Here is a 22,554-nt window from a genome sequence, read left to right as displayed (position 1 = left end):
TAAACAAGGCAGGAAGTTACTTGTTGACTTGTAAGAGAATCTAGAACATATTGTTATGAGCTTGTGGGTGCCAGACTTCTAATCCCTATAATCCTAGGAAATGTTAAAAAAAATAAACCAGGCTAGCTTCCTCATGGGGGATGCAGGTGGCGCTGTGGGTTAAACCACAGAGCCTAGGACTTGCCGATCAGAAGGTCAGCAATTCTAATCCCTGTGACTGGGTGAGCTCCCATTGTTCGGTCCCTGCTCCTGCCAACCTAGCAGTTCGAAAGCATGTCAAAGTGCAAGTAGATAAATAGGTACCGCTCCAGCGGGAAGGTAAAAGTCGTCTCCGTGCGCTACTCTGGTTCACCAGAAGCGGCTTAGTCATGCTGGCCACATGACCTGGAAGCTGTACGCCCGCTCCCTCGGCCAATAAAGCAAGATGAGCGCCACAACCCCAGAGTCAGTCACGACTGGACCTAATGGTCAGGGGTCTCTTTATCTTTACTAGCTTCCTCATGAGGTGATCACCTGGGAGATGGCTCATGAAGAGAAACAAATAAAAGGTGATGGGCCATTAAGAGAACAGAAGAAAGAGGGTTCTGCTTGAATCCAAGGCTGTGGCTATGAGAGAAGCAAGACCCTTTGGAGGGGCTGATGCTGTGAACCCCTCCATCACACGCTCAGGTTGTATATATGCCTAAATAAGTCATACATCATAAAGACACCACAGTCTCTACTGTGCTTCATTTCCAAAAGGAAGCATGAACCCTGGGTAAGCTCCTGGGACCCCTGGAAACCTGCACCACTTGGAGATTGGGATGGTGTGCAACAAAATACACTGGCAAGGAAACCATTATTCCCTGCTCTTTTTCCAAAGGTGTTTTTCATTTCCTAAAGCATCCTGAAAATATGGGACAGTCTTGCGCTGTCTTGTCCAAAATATCCCACAGGTACACAAGTGTCAGGGTTCATGGAATCAGCTTCCTCCCCCATGGCAGTAAATAAGAAGATCAAAAAAAAGAACGTCTTACCAGTTATATTCTTTGATAATCACAGTGAGAGACAACAGAACACGTCTCCCTAGAAATGCCAGTGCTCCCAATTAAGGCTCACACCCCCTCCATCCCTACTAATCTACATCATTCCTACATCTTGTAATCTGAGTTTGTACCCTCTGTCCTTCCTGTTCTGAGACTTTTTGAGCTCTTCTTGACCTTGGGGAGGTGGTGGATGAATGCTGCCCAACGACTGTGGATCTGTTAACCCTCTCTCTTCCAGTGTTTCTTCTCCTAGCTGTTCCCCATCCAGTATTTCCCAGCTTCTGCCTTCTGATCTATGTCCCTCTGCAAACCACCGTTCCAAATCTATACTGTCCTCCTGCTCCTGGGTAGATTCAGGATCAGGGGGAGGGGGTGGCTCCCACCATTCCTCCTATGTGAAGCCCTCCTCAGCACAGTCCCTGTCAACAAGCATGAATGGTATTTTTACAAGTATGAGCCATACCAAGTGTTTCTTCAAAATCCACCCTGGGCACTCCTACTGGCACTTTGACAGCATTCCACAGAGACAAGATCCAGTTGGTTCCTTGTCTACACTGTCAGAGAGACAGCCAGCACTTTACGCAACATGGGAGGGATACCAATGGGCAACAAAAGGAAATTCCCATGAATGGAACAATTACTTGAGGGGATGCGGGGATGTAGCAGGAGAACTGGAATGTGATCAAATGTATGCATGTTGGTGACTTTGGCTCAAAACCACTGATGGCATGAAAGCAGTAGTAACCGTGTCGTTGCCAATGAAGGAACGAGGGCAAGCCAATAGAGCCTGATATACTTGTGCAACTATCTTTTATACAGTCCTTACAATAGCAGTGGATGCAGCAGCTGGGAGAAAGAACAGCAATACAGTGGTACCTCGGGTTACATACGCTTCAGGTTACATACGCTTCAGGTTACAGGCTCCGCTAACCCAGAAATAGTACCTCGGGTTAAGAACTTTGCTTCAGGATGAGAACAGAAATCGTGTTCCGGAGGCACGGCAGCAGCAGGAGAACGAATTAAGTACTTAATCCGAGGTACCACTGTATACCCAGCAGGGGCAAGTGTTCGAAAAAGTGCTTGTAAAATGCAACATCTCTGCACCAGAAAGACAAATTTGAGAGACAACATATGACACTTTTTTGAACTGAGAGGCATGATATATAAAGAAGAGGCCCTGCAACAAAATGAGCAGCAACACCTTGTGCAAATATAAGCATGGTTGTGTACAATACCTCTTAGGATTTCCCCCCATTTTAAAGTGATGTCTCTCAGGCACCCCACAGAGGAATCTGCTCATATCCTTGTGGATGAACTAACAAGGTCTGCCCCACCACGGTCAGGGAATTTGAACATTAGGCTTTCCAGAAGCACACTGGGAAATTACCAAACATCTGCTGAATAAGATTGCATCCTGCATGAATATCCACCATGAGGTGAGTACAAAGATTTATGTGAATCCATTCAATAACTGGCTGATGTCCAAAGATTCTTGCTTGGCCAAGAACTGTCCACCACATGCTAACTTTTCAGCTACAAAGAGAGAAGCATTTTCTTCAGTTAAAAAGTACTGTCCTAATCCACACATTCCAAACTAATAAATAGTTTGGAGTGTAATTAGAGATTTTGCATGTCTCCGTATTTTGTGATACTGTCCTTGGCTTAAATGCCAAGCATGCCAAAAATTCATTTAAATGCATATATTTTAGGTTAAATACACTTAGAAATGCACACGTCGAGAGAAAATGTGTGACTGTGCTAAAATAGGTATTTAAATCAAAGATTTTTCTGGTGTATTTGTTTTAAAATGCAGATTAATGTGGAAATAGGATGCCAAATTGACACACTCTCGAAATAGACATCCATCCATCTCTATTTTCAGCAACTTCCTCTTTTGATTACAGCTGCACTAACTGCATCAGATCACCTCACACAGTTCCATCACTTTTAAAAGAGGCTTTTTGGAAACTGTGGAGAGCTACTTTAGAAGGCAGGTTCAAAGAAGGTCCTCACATAGCCCTTTGGATTACACCAAAATAATTTTACAGGTGTGGAACCTTTTTGCATTCTGCACTTTGAAACATATTCATCCTTCAAGATAACCTGAAAAGAAGGCATGATGAGGTTTATTTCTGGTGTGTCTGAACTCGACCCTGTGTGGTTAAAGGCAAGCTCACCTACTCAATTAACATATATTAAAAGCGGGTATAAAATCGCTTTAAAAGATACTAAGAAAAAACACATTTCTAGTAATGTATTCCATTGATATGGTTCCATTTGAAGAATGACAGGCTTGCAGAATAGTAATAAACTGTCCTCTTTGAGCACAGCAACAAAAGGAGAAAGGGAAATAAAATATATTCCCATTAGGCCTAGCATGCCCAAGGGATGTATGTGTTGATTATGTAGCACATTAGGTGTGTCCAAAATTAATTCCCAAGCACTCATCAGAATTCATGAACCATTATTAACATGACTTTCAAGTGTAAGCTGATCAGACCATAGGATTTTTATTTAATGAGGCTAAGATTGTAACTAATTAGAGTTTAAATAGGCTGTGTAGTGGCTTCACATACCATTGCCCTAGTAGCACAAGTATTGATCTTATGGAAAACCAAGGCTTGAATTTGAATCCTTGAACTATCAGAGAGGGGACAAGAGATAAAAACAGTGATTTAGGGCTTGTCTGCATCAGCTCCATAATGCACATTAATCTCTATTTAATGTGAATTTAAAGTACATCAGTCCTACAGCATTTGCATGCAGACAGGCAGAAAGTAATGGAGGTACCCTGCTAAAAAACTTGATGTCTGAAAATTAATGGAAGAATGAAGAGTAATGTACATAATATATACAAACAAAAAATGTCTGGCAGAAAGCTCACAATGATCCACCCAGTGTGATTTTCGTGCTTGTTGGGTGATAATGGTTATTATTATGTTACTACATTTGTCTAGTCAGCTTGGGGGGAAATGTTGCACAAAGCCGGGTTAAGCTGCAATCCTTTGTGTCTACTTACCTATGAGTAAGGCCTACTGAACTTAAAAAGATGTCCAAGTAAACATGCATTTCAAATCATAGAATTGTATAGACCAAGGGTCCTCTGGTGTAGTGGTTAAGAGCGGTGGACTCGTAATCTGGGGAACCAGGTTCGCTTCCCCGCTCCTCCACAAGCAGCTGCTGGGTGACCTTGGGCCAGTCACACTTCTTTGAAGTCTCTCAGCCCCACTCACCTCACAGAGTGTTTGTTGTGGGGGAGGAAGGGAAAGGAGATTGTTAGCCGCTTTGAGACTCCTTAGGGTAGTGATAAAGCGGGATATCAAATCCAAACTCCTCCTCTAGTTCAACAACCTGCAATGTAGGAATATCAGCTAAAGCAACCATGACAGATGGCCATCCAACCTTTGTTTATAAACTTCAAATGAAGGAGGGACCACAACCTCCTGAGGGAGTCCATCACACTGTGAAACAGCTCTTGCTGTCAGAAAGTTCTTCCTGATGTTTAGTCGGAATCTCCTCTCTTGTAGCTTGAATCCATTGGTTTGAGACCTACCTTGCAAAGCAGGAGAAAATAAGCTTGTTCTGCCTTCTATACAACAGCCCTTGAGATACTTGAAGGTGGCTATTATCTCCTGTCAGTCTTCTCTTTTCCAGGCTAAATGTACCCAGCTCTTTCAACTGCTCCTCATAAGTCCTGGTTTCCAGAGCCTTGATAATCTTGGTTGCCCTCCTCTGCACACGTTCCAACTTGTTAATATCCTTAATGAGTTACTTAAAGCATAGGTAAACATAATTAAACTATTTTACTGTAATTATTTCTGTATAGCATTTTAAGGCTAGTTATGTTAAATAATTTAGGTTTATATTTATAAAAACAAAACTGGAAAGCAGTTAACCCTAAAACACACCATTTAGAAAAAGAAAAACAAGTTGAGATTGACCAAACAAAACTAATCATGCAAATTTTGTCACCATTTGAAATCATAATGAGTGTGCTGATAATCATGAGAAAGCAAGACCATAGCTACCAACATAACTTTCTGTTTTATAGCTAAGGATGAGATCCAACATTGTGACAGTAGATTTACCTTATTCTCATCCTGTGGGGGTCACAGGGGAACTACCATGGAAGGGGAAGTTCTCTTTGTGTGAGTGGGAAGCCCATCGCACAAGAGGGACACCACAACTAAATATTACCCTAAATAAATAAAAAGGAATAGATAATGAGTTGAAATAATATACATTTCCTCAGTACTTAAAATGTAGATTGATGCTTGTAAGAGGAAACTTGTAATTCTGGAATATAATAAACATTTTCTGTTAACTCTTCCTGAAATCTGGAAAGTGTCATAGCTCTGCATATTTGAGGACGGATTAGATCTCTAATTAGGCACATTCAAAATTTAATTTACTATTGAAAGCCAGTATTGTCATTTTTTAAGGAAAGGACAAAAATGCGTCATCTGGTTCAAGTTTATGATGTCACCACTCACTAGCAATTCCACACATAGAAAAACATCCTTAATTAGATATTTTAAATTGAATGCATGCTTGCTCTATTTATGGTGCCAGAATTTTCAAGGGTTGATATTTTTCTGGTTAGCCAAAATGAAGAAAAATTGAAGGCTGCATGCTAAGCTTCAACTGATGAAAACAGAAAATTATTTATGTAAGCTTTTGAATGTGGGGCTTGATTCTCAAAATGCATACATAGTACTTAAAGACATAATGCAACATCTTTCATCCAACTAAAACCAACTTGCAAAATGCATCCGTTTACATACATAATACCAAAAGCAATCATTCATTATAAAGATGCTTGTTGTTTGTTTAAAGATGGTAACTCTTTTCTCTTCTGAAAACAAAAACCAAAAGCCACCTTAGTTTGATGCCAACCAGATGGACCACACATTGATAGATAGATATTAGTGGTAAAGAATGGACTATTCTAGCTCTCTCAGAATTCATATTTCATCTGCTGGAATTTCCCCAAACCCACAATGCCCTGCAACCATCTAGTTAATGCTGATGCAGTTGTAGGCTGACTGTAGAGGAAACATTCCACTTAATTTAGATCTGGTCAGGAAATCTTTGAGGGAACTTGGGTCTGTAAACACGATGAAGCAATAGATTTGCAGGAAACTATCTATGCGTGGGTTTATTTTCAAAGAAAGTTTGCACATCCTGCAACCCAATCTGAAGGATGTGTGCTTGAAAGTAGGTCACACTGACTCTCAAATATTTGGGCTTAGCCATAGGAACATAGGAAACTGCCTTAGAATCATGGAATCTTGCAATTCTACAGTTGGAAGAGACCCTGAGGATTATTCTAATGCAATCCACTGCAATGCAGGAAATCTGAAGGCGTCCCATACAGGATCAAACCTGCAACCTTGGTGTTATCAGCACAATGCCCTAACCAACTGAGCTATGCAGTTCTGCCTTATACCAGGTCAGACCAAGTAGGTCTATCTCGCAAGGTATTAGCTACACAGATTGGCAGCAGCTCTCCAATTCCTGAAAGCAGCCTAACCCAGTATAACCTGGTGATGTTGGGTGCTAAACATAGGGCATTCTGTATGCAGAGCTATGAAAGAGCCTTCCCTATAGGATGAAATTCAGTTCATTCCTGCTTTATTTGGACACACAGAACAATTGGGGTCAGATTCAGCAGGAGCTAGTACAATGGGGACTTTCCCCTTCTCCACCCAGTGCCCTCTGTGTCCCCCCAACCCCAAATAAGGAGAACCCCAAGAACAGCACACAGCAGGAAGAGAGGGGAGATAGTTCTGTCTGTCTGTCTGTCTGTCTGCTTGAACAGATGAAACAATCCTATTAATGCAACACTGAATTCCACACTATATTTTCAGGTACCTCTTTATACGAACCTAACGGTTAGACAGGGGTGAGTGGGGGAGATGCTGAGCATGTCTTTTGATAGCATTGTCTTGATATGATCCAAGGCACAGTTAATACGTTTCCCGGTTGAGTTCCTTTTTTTTTTCGTAATCAATTTTTATTGAAAGTTTAAACATGAAATACAATAACAGCCAAATTAATCTAAGAGAGAAAGGGAAGAAACCAAAGAAGAAGAGAAGAAAAGAAGAGAGGAAAGAAAAAGGAAAGAAGAAGCGGGGGAGAAGATCATAATGACCACTCCCCACATCCTGGTAGTTCGGGCTGGCTTCATCCTCCCCAGGCTGGATACCTAGAGGTCTCCGCCTACCTCAGCCAACCACCCAATCCCACCTGGGGAGGTGTTGCCAGGGGATTGGCCAGGTAAGGGGAGGGACCATCCTGCCCACACAACAGAAGGTGAATCTTACCTGCGAAGCGGCAGTCGACTCCAGAGCTTCTCCCACCCTCCCCTCCCTCAGTTAAGTCTTCTTTTGCAAGTTAACATCTTCTCCACAGGTACACAGGCGCTGCAACGTCATGGTCGCTGTTGAAGGGCCGGAAAGGAATTTTCCTGCATTGGCAGGTTTTGCCTTTCCCGTAGCAAAACGTCACAACTTTGGTGGTTTCAGGCCTTGGGCGGAATCCTTTAGTCTATCTTCCTAAATGGGGGGCGTGAAGCGGTGACCCATGCCCCCCTTGTGGCGGTGATCCCAGGGTTCCCTGTTAAAGAAGTCTTGAAGGGAAGCATTGGCTATACACCGAGAGGTTGTCATTGCTGTCCCCTCCAATGGCGGTGAAATGGGGGGCGGGCTCTCTGCTTGAACATATGTTCTCCAGAGCCAGCCCAATCCCCACACATTCTGGATAACCCTGAAGTCTCCCAGAACCCCGACTGGGGACTGGGAAGGATAAAAGCTAAATGCCTGAGCCAAGGTCTCCCTACATCTGAAACTTAATAAAGTTGTTTTATTTTAATCCCATAGCACATTGTCTTGAGTCATTATTCCGCTTAGGGGTTGCCTGGGGTTGGGGGAACTCCACCTGTCCACACAATACCAAATGCTTTATCACAATTATACCGTAACCCTTATTCCACACATAGAAGAGCGAACCCTCCCAGCTCTCTCCTGGGAGCTTCTCTTTCCTTCTTCAGCCTCCCACCCTTAGGGATGCTCTCTACCCCTTTTATTTCACAATCCTTGTCAAAGCAATATGGAAGTTTGCACCAATCTCTCCACAAAATGCCCTTTCCTGTTAAATAAATGTGGAATTCACATTAAGAACATTCCGTTGTAGTCCAGTGATGGAATTTGTGCAAAAGCTTCCCAAAGCACCATTGCATTCACAGTTTGGAAAAATTAAGTGTGCTGTCAAGAAAAAATAAATGTATCGTATCGTTCCCGTTGGCTGCAATCCAAACCACAGTTATGCAGTTTTAAATCCCATTGACTTCATTGAGACTTCAGCAGAGGTATCTAGTGGAACTGGATCATAGCCATTGTGATCTATCATAGTTATTCAAGTAACTGTAGCCTGTGATGACCTATAGGTTTCTCTCCCCTTCTTGTTTTCTATGATATGGAAATTTGATACATCTAGAGGAACGTCAACAATTTTTTTTATAAAAAAAAAAAATCCTCACTGTACCAAGGCAGTGCTGTCTGTATAATATTCTATATCTGCAGAAGATTCCTGGGTGTTAGGGTTTAATCAGTGTTTTACCTTTTAAATGGGACGCGGTGGCGCTGTGAGTTAAACCACAGAGCCTTGGGCTTGCCGGTCAGACGGTCGGCGGTTTGAATCTCCGCAACGGGGTGAGCTCCCGTTGCCCGGTCCCTGCTCCTGCCCACCTAGCAGTTCGAAAGCACATCAAAGTGCAAGTAGATAAATAGGTACCGCTCTGATGGGAAGGTAAACAGTGTTTCCGTGCGCTGCTCTGGTTCGCTTTGTCATGCTGGCCAGATGACCCGGAAGATGTCTGCGGACAAACGCCGTCTCCCTCGGTCTATAGAGCGAGATGAGCACACAACCCCAGAGTCATCCGCAACTGGACCTAGTGGTCAGGGGTCCCTTTACTTTTTTTAACAGGCATTGGATTTAACAATGCAAAAAGGCAGGCTAAGCTTCTTTTCCTGTCCAGGACATCGCCAGGGGGCAGGGAGTAGTTAAGGACTTGTTTTCTGCAAGTGCTGCTGGGAAGCAGAAGGAGGCAGTGGGCAGAACTCCATGGGGAGACTGAGTGGAAGCAGCCATGTTGACTGGCTGAAGCAGGCTGTCACAAAGAGACAAGGGGCTGGTGTTTAGGATGCCTCTGGATCCAATGGAACCAAGCCCTTCTTGTAAATGCTGTGAACTCCCTCTCTATCAAAACACAGGTTGTAAATATGTGTAAAATAAACCAGCTTTCTTAAACTTATTAGTCTACGCTGTACCTCATTTCCCCCAAGGAAACACGAATCCTGGTTAAGTGCCAAGCCCCCTGGAATTTTGCTACCGCTCGGCAGAGATTGGTTGAATGGCCATCTGTCATGTATGAGTTAGCTGAGATTCCTGCATTGCAGGGGGTTGGAGTAGTTGGAAATTGGGGTCTCTTCCAACTCTACAATTCTATTATTCCTTCCAAGCAAGCAGGAGACTCAAAACCTTGATCCATGATCCAAATCTTCTGGAACTCAAATGTGCCGAGTCAGTTTCTCATGAGCCATCGTCTCTTTCAAATCAGAACCAGTGAAGGCGGTGAAGGTCCTGTGCGAGTGCCTGGAGGCGGTTGGAGGATGGATGGCGGCTAACGGATTGAGGTTGAATCCTGACCAGACAGAAGTACTGTTTGTGGGGGACATGGGGCGGGCTGGTGTGCAGGACTCCCTGGTCCTGAATGGGGCAACTGTGCCCCTGAAGGACCAGGTGCGCAGCCTGGGAGTCATTTTGGACGCACAGCTGTCCATGGAGGCACAGGTCAATTCTGTGTCCAGGGCAGCTGTTTATCAGCTCCATCTGGTACGCAGGCTGAGACCCTACCTGCCTGCGGACTGTCTCACCAGAGTGGTGCATGCTCTGGTTATCTCCCGCTTGGACTACTGCAATGTGCTCTATGTGGGGCTACCTTTGAAGGTGACCCGGAAACTACAACTAATCCAGAATGCGGCAGCTAGACTGGTGACTGGGGGAGGCCACCGAGACCACATAACACCAGTCTTGAAAGATCTGCATTGGCTCCCAGTACGTTTCCGAGCACTATTCAAAGTGTTGGTGTTGATCTTTAAAGCCCTAAATGGCCTCGGCCCAGTATACCTGAAGGAGTGTCTCCACCCACATTGTTCTGCCCGGACGCTGAGATCCAGCGCCGAGGGCCTTCTGGTGGTTCCCTCATTGCGAGAAGCAAAGCTACAGGGAACCAGGCAGAGGGCCTTCTCGGTAGTGGCGCCCGCCCTGTGGAACGCCCTCCCATCAGATGTCAAAGAGATAAACAACTACCTTACATTTAGAAGACATCTGAAGGCAGCCCTGTTCAGGGAAGTTTTTAATGTGTGACATTTTAATGTATTTTTAATCTTTGTTGGAAGCCGCCCAGAGTGGCTGGGGAAACCCAGCCAGATGGGTGGGGTACAAATAATAAATTTTTATTATTATTATTATTATTATTATTATTATTACCATGTTCTTTTAAGTGTCAGGGTATACACTACGTGCAAATTTCTGCCCTGCATCTGCAAACATATAGTGATGCTGAAGAGAGCGGACATCTCCTGTATTCACAGAGAGCTGTGTATATACATTTAAGCTCCCATGTGGAAATTTTAATTGATGGATCAAGGTTTATGTATAAAGAAATGCAAGCATCAATATGCATTTCAACACACTGCAGAAGCTAAGAATGCATTTTGTCCTGCTAAAGTGAGTCTGGTGTTCCAAATATTACACCAGACTAAGTTTAACATGCTTTTGAAGTCATCAAGCTAACTTCTAATAGGCATGTTTGGTAACTGGAGTTGCATAAATTCAATAAAGCTCTGAGCAACTTTTATCCAAATGTACTAATTCCCCAAAGTACCATAGCAAGGAGTTATCGATTTGTCTTGTAGACTGATGAAAGTTATTACTACAGCTTTGGCAGCTTGAGAAAACCTTACTGGCTAGTTTAATTAAAGCCAGAGCAGAATTTAAAGGTGAAGAAAGCATGAAGACAGCAGAAAATATTAGCTTGATACAAAAAATAATCAATCAGCATTCTTGGCAACAAGTCCGTAAGTTGATGCCGTTCTACTTTTATCACTTCTACTGCTGATCAGTAAACATGTGGATTGGGGGGTAAAGAATAATAAATTCTGGCATGGGGAGGAAATACAGAGATCTTTCCTACGAGAATTACCGTATAATTTGCAAACATGGGACACTAATTTATATGACTTCATGTGTGAAATGCTTGATGGAAAGAACTTTGCATATTCAGACCCTCCAAGTGTCCCTATTTTCCAGGGACAGTCCCAGACAGAAGCAGTCCCAGTTTCTGATTTGGTCCTGGAATGTCCTGCTTTTCCCCTTCACTGAATAAATGTTGGAACATATGGAGTTATGTGACCCCTGAGCCAAGGAGATAAGTAACTATACAACCTTTAGAAAACATCTGAAGGCATCCCTTCATAGGGAAGGGTGGCTGGGTCAACCCAGTCAGATGCATGGTGTAAAATAAAATTATTATTATTATTATTATTATTATTATTATTATTATTAAATAGGCCATCATTATTTTCATCAGAGAAATGTTGGAGGGCATACAGGATTTGATCAAGCCCCTAGCCAAGTCAGAAATATTTGGGGCTTGGTTTTTAGACAAGCTGGGTACAGATAGTCACAGACTGCAACAGGTCGGGTTGAATTGCCCAGAGTGATCCATGGCTGTCAGAGGGTGGGGCATCAGGCAGGAAGGAGAGACTAACATTTGGGTGGGAAAGCTCCACAGAAAGGCCAAGACTTTCCCTAAATGCCAGCTATGTCTTCTGGGAGAAGGTAGGAGCTTGATGCCTGCTTCTGATGAAAATAAGTATGTCCTAAGGAAAAGCAGGACATTCAAGGATCAAGTCAGAAAGTGGGGTGGCTTCTGTAAATCTGTGACTGTCCTTGGAAAATAGGGACACTTGGAGGGTCTGCAACCACCTGAGAGTGAATGATCTCAGAGAGCTATGAAAAGTGCCCAAGGGGGAAAAAATTGATGTAACTTGAGAGGTTCATATAAAACTTTCGAGGATTCTATAAAACTTTCTATCCGCTTTCCTAGCAGAATATAATGACTATCTCCCACACAGTGCCAGAATTGGGAAACAATGCCATGCAGTGGGGGGAGAGAAATGTGGAAAACAATAACAAAAACAACTATGCAACTTTGATTTGTGGAAAACATCACACAGCTGCCAAAGGGAGTTCAGGACTAAAGGGAGTTTTTCAACCTGTGCTCAAAATCCACTCCTTTATTTCTGAAGAGCATCCTGTGCCGTTCCAAAGTTTGAATCTCACTATTTACTTCCTCTTCCATCATTACTTTTGAATGATTTTTTTTATTATTATCCTCTGCGCTGCAGCCTAAGAGAACATGACTCCCACTGGCGTCTCGTCTTTGGCTTGACAAATATGGACATAGAAAGCATCAAACAGACTTAAAATAAAAAAGGTCTGGGTGCTGCAGTAGCAGGCTAGCATGTTCAGGTCAATCAGATGAAAGGAAAAGAATTATTATTTGACCAATAACAAGATGGTAAATCAATGGAAACTTTTGAATATGTTCAAAAGATACGGATTGGGCGCTCACAAGTAAGGGGAGGCAAAAATAACAGACTATACGGCTAGGAGTTTTAATCATATTGATTGTCAAGTCGTTTATAACACATATTCATCAAAAGACAATGTAGAAACTAAACACACACACACATTTAACAATAGCCAAGCCCACACAACCCCAGGGGCCTTTAAAGAATCAAAAGCAGCTTTTCAGGGCAAATAGTATACAGTAAGCACACAACTTGCAGGCATTTAGCTTGTGTGCATTCAGCTTTACATGTGTGGCAAAAGTGGCCAGAAAGAGGATGGGGGGGGCGGTTCTGGGAAAAATGACTTTGGCAATCATCCATATCTTGGCAGATAGGGAGAAGTGAGATCGCCTGCTTCAGAAACCTATCACTTCTAGGGACCTCATTACGCTCTTGTTGGTGTCCTGTATTTCCCAAGGAAGCCTACCCAACGGTTTGAGAATGGCCACTGCAGCAACAGCTCAAGAACCATCCAAGTGTCTCTGTGTGTTTTGTCCCGGAAAATTTCATACTTTGGTCAAAGGAATAGCCATCCAACCATATAATAGCTCTCCTGTTGGCAGAGTAGCTAAATTTGCAATACTGACATTTTCTTGAAATTAAAACAAAGTCCAAACACTTGTTTAAAAGCTTCCACTTGCAGAACATACAGCTAAAGAAGACTACATGATTAGTATTTACATTCACATGCTTATCCAAGCATGGGCTTGTTTTTCTAAATTGGAGATTCCAGCTTCTTCCTTGAACACTCAAACAAACTGTCTTTCCTTCAGTACTTGCACTCAGCCTTCTGTACTTTAGGCCACGAGATCCTTCTGAGAGGTTTCCACTTTCTCCTTCTAGCAGACTTCTCCTTACTACTTCCTCAGAAGAGCATCAACTTCTCTACTTCTTTCTGTCATATACATTCACACATAAACATTAACACTACTGTCCTCAATTGTGTTTAGAGAGAGAGAGTTATCTATCACTTTCTCTTCTTCAGTGTTCATAGAGCTGCACCCATTAGAGTCAAGTCACTCACACACAAAACAAAATGGAGACTGTAATAATATACCTCCTGTTTGACCAAAATTAACCAATCACACAAGTTACCAGGGAGCATTCCGGAATTAAACACACAGAAATGCAGTTGAGCATTCCCAGTTTCAGTAAATTAAATCACAATACTTAACATTTCCACCATCATTTATTTTTAATGCTGATGTTTCTACAGTTTGCCTCAGCTATCTGCATGCAACTGTGGTATCATGACTACTTTGCTTGCCCTGAAATGCTCCTTCTGCTTCGTAAGACCCCTGGACCTAAGAGGGGCAGGGAAATATCATTCCCTATACATGTTTCAACAGGCAAAGAGCATGAACTCTAGGTTAAACACTCATAAAAGCTGAGCAAAAGCATGCAAATGCAATGTTCTCTGCTATATTTCAGCAACGGCATTAGCCGTGTTGTTTTCAAGATATTTCCAAACAAACTTTTAACTCTACTTTCCTTGCCTTCCAAATTGGGGGAGGGACAAAATCATTTTGAATTTCAAGCAAGTATGGCCCCCGTGCCTAGTTAATTTATGTTTCAAGTCTGGCTTGGAGCGAAAACAACTCTACAGTTGAAAAACTGAGGTCTATTTTGAATGATCAGCTTTTACAGAGAATCCTTGATGAACCTGATGTACAGCCTAAAGCATTATCAAACTGTAGAGCACAGCAAGCCCTTTCCCAGCATGATATACTTGATCCTGAATGAAGCGAAAAATAACCAAGAAGAAAGGAAAGAGGTGCAGCTAGAGAATAGAAGTCCAACATTTGTTTTTTATGCTGCCTTTCCTTTTCTTGAAAATTATTCCCATATGAGCAGTCTACTTCTTCTTAGTACATATCTTCCCTAAGCCATCCTGATATTGATTTGTGCCATTACAATTTGCTATATTTTCCTTATAAAAATAGTACCATGATACAAACCCTCGCCTCTCCCTTCCCCACCCGCTTGGTAACTCTGCATGAGGTAAATATGAAACAAAAGAACAGGGCCAGACAGGGCCACAACGCCCACTTCTGGGAATAATGTTGGACTATAGACAGAGTAGCGATGTGGGGGAAGCGGGTAGGATTCAATTAAGTTCACATTTAAAGGTGGACCTAACCGAGTCACACCTTCTGAAACAAAACACAGGCGTTCTTCAAAATCTGCATCTATTCCGTGTTTGCCATGCAGTTGTCCCATCAAGTAATGTGCGCAGAAATGCATAACAGACCCTCCAAGTGTCCCTATTTTCCAGGGACAGTCCTGGATTTACAGAAGCCATCCTGGATTCTGATTTGATCCTGGAATGTCCTGCTTTTCCTTAGGACATCCCTATTTTCATCGAAGAAATGTTGGAGGGTATCTGAAGCCATCTGAAGGCAGTCCTGTATAGGGAAGTTTTAAAATGTTTAATGTTTTATTATGTTTTTATATATGTTGGAAGCCACCCAGAGTGGCAACCAGTCAAATGCATAAGGTATAAATCATGGGTAGGCAAACTAAGGTCCAGGGGCCGGATCCGGCCCAATCGCCTTCTAAATCCGGCCCATGGACAGTCCAGGTGTCAGCATGTTTTTACATGAGTAGAAAGTGCCCTTTTATTTAAAATGCATCTCTGGGTTATTTGTGGGGTCTGCCTGGTGTTTTTACATGAGCAGAATGTGTACTTTTATTTAAAATGCATCTCTGGGTTATTTGTGGAGCATAGGATTAGCATCAACAGGCTCCACCTACTGGTGAATAAACCCCCTTGTTTTAGACATCCAATGCCTAAGCCAATACCTTTTCACTGCTGTAATCAATAAAGTTGTGGCCTTTTCTTGCCCATTAACCTTATATCACGTGTCCTTGTGTATTTATTTCACATCGCGGGGGTCGGGTCCTCGAACCACAAAGACTCTCCTCCCTGGAAGAGAGGGGAGTGGTTGTGGGCGGGAGCCCGAGCACCGCCCCTGGCAGGGGGCATTAGCCCCCTGCCTCCTCCTCTCACCTGGCTGGCGCCCACGCCCCCTTGGCAGGCATTCAACCAGGTGCCTTCGAGGGGGCGTGTTCAGCAGCCTTTTGCGGCGGTGCCAGCCTCTCCTCGGCCTCATTCTTCTCCGTCCTCTCGTCGTGAGTCACCCACCCTCCACTCCCTTTTAGCTCAGGGTCTTTGTTCTTTGGCCTTGCTATGGACCTTACGTTGGTCGCCCTGGTTGTCTAGGGGGCCTGGTAGGAATTTTTCCATTTGGCATTAGGCTTTTTGGTTTTTTCGCCTACCTCGTAGCAATCGTCACAACTTTTTGTGGTATTGGTGGGTAGGTTAGGCATTGGAATAATGTGTTGTGGTGTGTCGAAGGGCTGGGTGTGGCCATCGCCCATGCCTTCAATTTTTGGGTATTCCGTTAAAGGAATCTGGCGGTCGTGTACTCTGTCCGATGCCTGCTTGGCGGGAGGCCATGGCACGACCCCCGGTGACATCAGGGGAGAGCCCATAGTTGGATTAGCATCAACAGGCTCCACCTACTGGTGAATAAACCCCCTTGTTTTAGACATCCAATGCCTAAGCCAATACCTTTTCACTGCTGTAATCAATAAAGTTGTGGCCTTTTCTTGCCCATTAACCTTATATCACGTGTCCTTGTGTATTTATTTCACATCACGGGGGTCGGGTCCTCGAACCACAACATACTTCCTTCCACATCTCTTATAGCACTCTGGGAATTCCCCCTTGTGTGGAATTTTGCTAGTGCCCCTTGCTGTCAACATTCCCACATCAACTCAAGATCCTTTTGTTCACCTGAGAATTCAGGAGATGAAGGTGATCTGGTGCTTAATAGTTGGTGTAGTTTTTAAGCTGTATTTTCGAAAGTAGCTGAGCCTAGGGAGAAAATGGTTATATTGTTTTATAGTTTTAATCTATCGTGAGAATCGGCTCTTTTATCTGACTGTGTTGTACACGGCTCTGAGCTCCTTCTGGAAGAAGGGTGGTATAGAAACATAACTAAGTAATAAATAAATAAGCAGAACAAGACAACCTCTGCTCACACAATACTTAGTAAGCAGGCCGGCTCCACCAAATTGAGGCAGCTAGAGGAAAAACAGTATAAATAAGTAGCAACTTTTAAATTTTTCATCTTATCTAGATTGGCCATATGACTCATCCAGGTTTCCACTGCTGCTATAAACTGGAATCTCTGCCCACATTTTCTGCATACTTCTCCCAAAATATAGCTAAGGACAGTTGGGTGCACTAATGGTCTGACTCCATATTTAAGGCACATCCATATAGCCATGTGTTGCTGCTAACCTATTTATTGCCTCAACTGATCTTGTCCTTGCCTAAGGATGAACACATCAGTTTACTTCTGACCCATGTCCATTTCGTGTGTGTTCATTCATAAGCATATTCCATCCCCTTTCCACATTAATCTGTGATTTTTAAAAATCCATATGAAAATTTGGATTCAAATATGTATTTTTTCCAGAAAATGTGATAAATGCACACATTTCCATATTTCTCTTATCCTACAATGATATGTTGCAAACACAATTTAGTAAATTGTTTGTTAGTTTCCCTAAGTTCAGAAGTGCCAAATGAAAAGGAGACTCATGTGCTGATGTGTGTATTAGCCTAGGAGATGTGAATTGGGGCTGCATTCACACAACAGTTTATTCTGTTTCCCCAACATTTCCCTAATTATTAATTTCCATATTACATTTGAGCTTTCACACAACGTAAAAGCTTTTTCCAGAAATCTTGGGGAATACAGTGGAAGTTTAGCACACGTTCCCATCTTAATTGGTTCCAGAAGTAATCATTAACCCAGAAAATATATCCCCACCGTACCCTCCAACATTTCTCTGAAGAAAATAAGGACATCCTAAGGAAAAGCTGGGCATTCCCCCATCAAATCAGAAACCAAGATGGCTTCTGTAAATCTGGGACTGTCCCTGGAAAATAGGGGCACTAGGATGGTCTGCCCCACCACATCCCTACTCTTGCTTACACTTTTCTGGTACTTGCCTTCTCTTCCTGTTGCATCAGGCCCTCTATATTTTCCTCATATACTATCATCATGAACAGCAGAAATTAGTTCCTCAAGATACTAATGAGAAGTGAGGGGGCAGCTTCACAATCTGACATCGCAATGTATGTCGTTTCATAGGCAGGCACCAAAGTCACCTTGTGGAAACTCCAGCACCATGCTGAGCTAAGAAATAAATAAAATGAAGCATAAGTGGGTAGCTTCATTAGAAAAAAATGTGTACCCTCCTATCGCTTGCTAAGTATTAGCCATTTGTTTCTTTTATGCGAATGGGCCCAGCAACAGATGTGAGAGCAGGATAGATGTACTTAACACAGCACAGGCAACGTGGCCTTCTGTGTAATGCACATTTACCATAAGTGTACACTAATGGGGGCGGGGAATCACAGCTAATAGCAGGTCAAGAATGGAAGATAATCAAATAGCAGGATTTAACAATAAATGGGGGACATTTATTTTATTTTTTAAAAAGAATATGGCCATTTGTTTGATTTAGAGAATATTGCAGTGAACAGGGGGAAAACACTTCAATGTGTAGTAATTTATATGCATTACTGTCTTTCCCAGCTGTGCATCTTTGTATCTTTTTTAACATTTTAAATTGTGTGTGTGTGTGAGAGAGAGAGAGAGAGATTCTAGGGGTGCTTTAGAATTCCTTTCATATTGTTAATAAAGTTTTGTGTGAGAGGCAGCGTTGTGCAGTGCTTAAGCATGTCGGACTAGGACCTGGATTGGAAGACCAGGGTCTGAAACCCCACTCAATATCTGCAGATTCCCATGGGAAGCCCCATTGAAACCCCCCAGAGGAAAAGGCTCAGAGCCAGGAGACTGGTGGTGGGTTGATGATGAGTGGTCAGAGGGAGAAGAGGGAGCAGACTGGGAGGAGGAGGTGTTGAAGCAGAAGAGATTTAGTGAGCAGGAAGAAGCTGTGACAGAGGACGGCCCTGATTCAGAGACTGGTTTAACTTTGCCGTTTTTGCCAGGCCTCAGCAAGTGTGTGTACATGTTTGTTGATGTATGTGTTGGTGTGACACAGAGGCTGACAGGTGCTTGGAGGCAGCCAACTGGATTTTCCAGATAATCTGCTGTTCAGGAGGAATCATGATTACAGCATGCCCTTTATGTAGGAGGAAGCTATTGGTTCCTCCTTGTACCTGACTCTCAGACTTGAAGGACTCCGTCCAACATTTCTGCTCATCATCTTCCCATATCCCTCTCTGACTAGCCGTACATCGGTGAAGAGAATTAGATGCTAGTGCCTTTCTAGGTTCTGGTTTGAGCCTTGGGGGCTCAGATGTTAAAATAGTTTATGTGACAGCAATGAATAGGTACGTAGGAGCTGTTCAGTCATTGGAAAATCTGGCATGCAAACAGCTGTTCATCCACCCCTCCATTTCCACCTCATGTTATATTTATTCCTTTCAAACATCTGAAAACGAAGCTTCCAAAACTTCTGTGCTGGGTCTGCCAGGTCATCCTATGACCAAAAAAGTATATTTTCAGTTGCTATCATGATTCAATTTCTTCTAACGGAAATATATTTATGTATTTCCTTGTGGATTGCCAGCTTTCCATCTGCTGAAGAGCTAATGAGAATTCCATGCACCAAGACTCAGAAGGACAATTTCAGATCATGGAAAAATGAACACACACACCCTGCGATTATTCCCTCCTGGCCACTGCTCCCTGATATATCCCACCTAATTGGACTTGAACAGTTGGTGTGATCCCTTGTTAACCGTTCCACAAGAGGTGGTGCAAGGCTTCAAGGTGGAAATGTTGTAAATGCAAACTGCATAACAAGCCAAGTTACATTGGCTTCCTCTTAAGGTGTTTACCTTGCCCTGCTGTCTCTATCACACAGACAGGGCCAGCCCAAGACATTTTGGCACCTGAAGTCAACCACAAAATGGCACCTCCCTCCCCACCAGGGAAGAAGGTGTGAGTGAAGATCTACATCAGGAACAAGGAAGGAAGTAAATATCTACATCAGGATCTGATGCCCCTGTGGATTCTGTCACCTGAATTTGTCACCTCATTAGCCCTGCACACAGAAGAGGAGAAATACTTTTTCTTTTCTTTTTTAACTGTATAAAGGAGGGAGGAATTTACAAGAAAACTTGGTGTGCTTTACCCATTTGGGTCATTTTGCTATATTTATCAACAAAATTTATGGACCACTAACCATTATATTGTACTCACAGGATGGTTTCCATTGGCCAAATTCTGTCTAGGAGGAATTGTAGCAGGCAAGCCAACTGTTGATGGAAGTTGCCACTCCTAAACAAACAGGCCACAAGTGACAGTACCGAATCCAGACGCAGCCCTAGACTACACAACTGCTCCTTTCAGGAAAGTGCAACTCTCTCCAGAAAAAGCTATTTTACCACCTCCCTCAGTGCTATCTATGCAGGGTTTGGGGGGGCCGGGCACCCACAATTTTTCAACGAAGGGGCTGCCCCCATGTTCTGTGGGTTGTGTGCATGTTACACACACCACAAGGCATGCAAATGTCATGTACACATGCCACGGTCTCTGTCGCAGGAGCAAGGTGGTGAGCCGGCCACCTCCCATACTCAGGAACATAAAAAACATAGCAGGGTTTTCATATCTGGTCTGGTTTATGGGCTCTAGCACCTGAACTGCCTCTTCTGGTGCAGACGCTTTGGGGACGAAGAACTGGGTGTCATCCACATCTTCAGGACATCTCAGTCCAAACCTCCTAATGACAGTCTGGAAACTGCCACTTGTGCAGAATGCTTCAAGAATATTGAAAGGTGTGTCTGCATGTCACACAGAACTTGTTTTGTGGAGCCTGCCCTGCTGCCTATATGTAATATACCAGGCCAAATTCAAGGTGTTGTCATCGAGGTTTTGGTCTCGCTGCCCTGCTGACATATGTGGCATGTGGGATCAGGCCATTCTATGTGGTTGTACACAAACTGTGGAATTATCTCCCCAGTCCTGGTGAGATCCCAGGTTAAATGAGATCTGTTCTCCCTGAGCATTTGTTGATTGAAATTTAGGCTGTTCCACGCTTTAGGAGGCATTGAACTGCTGTTGTTCCTAGCTATGGTTTTATAATTGATTGATTGGTTCCATGGTTGCGTTTAAATATTTTCTGTTACAGTATTTTGTAAACTGCTCCGTAATTCTTCTGCAACAAAGAGCGGTTTAAAAGTTTCACATATAAATAAAGAAATAAATACCACATCATTGGTATCATTTCTGGCCAAGTTTTAGATTATTTCCCCCCATCCAAAAAGAAAAAAAGAAAAAGTGCACCGAAACCAACTTTGCTTTTTGCTTAGATTCTGGTGTGCTTAGGTGTCAGAGCTGAGCTCTGAACTGTTAATGAGATGTTGCCTAACAAGTCAATATAGACTGAGCTGCTTAGCCTCCAAACTGAAGACAGCCAATTTATTTCTACTTGCTTTGGCTAGAACCCACAGTAAGTGCGCTTTAATGACAGCTTGACAGCTTTAGTAGTATTTTTAAATTGCTAAAAACAGGCTAAGCCTGTCTAAACATAGTTTATTCACAAGCTCTCACCAAAACAATTCAGCTTTTTTTTCTTTCCTTCTCTCTCTCTCTCTCTCTCTCTCTCTCTCTTTTTTTTTACACAAGATGATCCAGCAGACCATGGAAGCCTGCTACACAGGCTTTATTTATTAGATTCCAAAGCTAAAACCCTCAGGCAAGCAGCAAGTCAACCTAGGCAGTGGTCACATTAAATAGTTTTACTGCGTTAAGATAAAACGGGCCTTCTCTTTGGAGAGGGAAATGGGGAGTTGCTGTGTCAGCAAAAGCTATTCGGCAAGAGCTCTTGTAAGTGATTTATAAATGCTAAAGGATCTATTTAGAACATCATCGGGCAAGGTCTTTCTGTTGAAGGGGCACAGTAGGCTAGGGGAGATGGCTGCAAGCAGTCAACACACTTTCTTGAAATGTCAGGAGAACAGGAGTTTACCATCATTTCTATCATGAGGTAGACATTCTGAATGAGAACTTAAATGATGGCAATTTGTGGTTGCTTCATTCATATTTTTAAAGAGGGAAAGGTATTTGCATTATCTGTCTCAGGTACTAAAATGTTTTTGGCCAACTCTAGCAGAGCTCACCATCAAGTGCCTCAAAACTAGCACAATAATGGCTTTTTTTTTCAGCTGGAACTCGCTAGAACTCAGGTGGACATCATTGCCATTATGAGAGGACAAAGGAAGCGTTCGTGGCGAGTTCCTCTTTTTTCTAGAGAAATAGCACTGAGCACAAGCAATTTAGCTGTTAAGCATAAGATTGCTTTAGGCCCATTTTCACAATTTCCACAACACCTCTTTAAAACGACAATCCATTTGCTCAAATGCTGCCAGGGGAACCACTACAGGAGTGAGTGCACATTTGTCCAAGAATATAGAAAAAGTGCAACATACAACTTCTCAGGGCTAGTTCCATGTCTCAACAGAGCAATCCTGTGATGCTTGTTACACATACTGTGTGGGATAGGATCACTGCCAGTACGGTTACACTGGAATAACACAATATAATAGTAGTAGTAGTAGTAGTAATAATAATAATAATAATAATAATAATAATAATTTATTTATACCCTGCCTGTCTGGCCAAGTTTCCCCAGCCACTATGGGTGGCTCCCAATCAAGTATTAAAAATAATACAGTGTTAAATATTAAAAACTTCCTTGAACAGGGCTGCCTTCAGATGTCTTTTAAAAATAGGATAGCTACTTATTTCCTTCACATCTGAAGGGAGGGTGTTCCACAGGAT

This window comes from Podarcis pityusensis, assembly GCF_964106645.2.
Source record: "Podarcis pityusensis genome assembly, chromosome: 11".
NCBI classification, from domain to species: Eukaryota; Metazoa; Chordata; class Lepidosauria; order Squamata; family Lacertidae; genus Podarcis; species Podarcis pityusensis.
The sequence above is the reverse complement of the archived record's forward strand: the minus strand, read 5'-3'. Positions refer to the sequence as shown.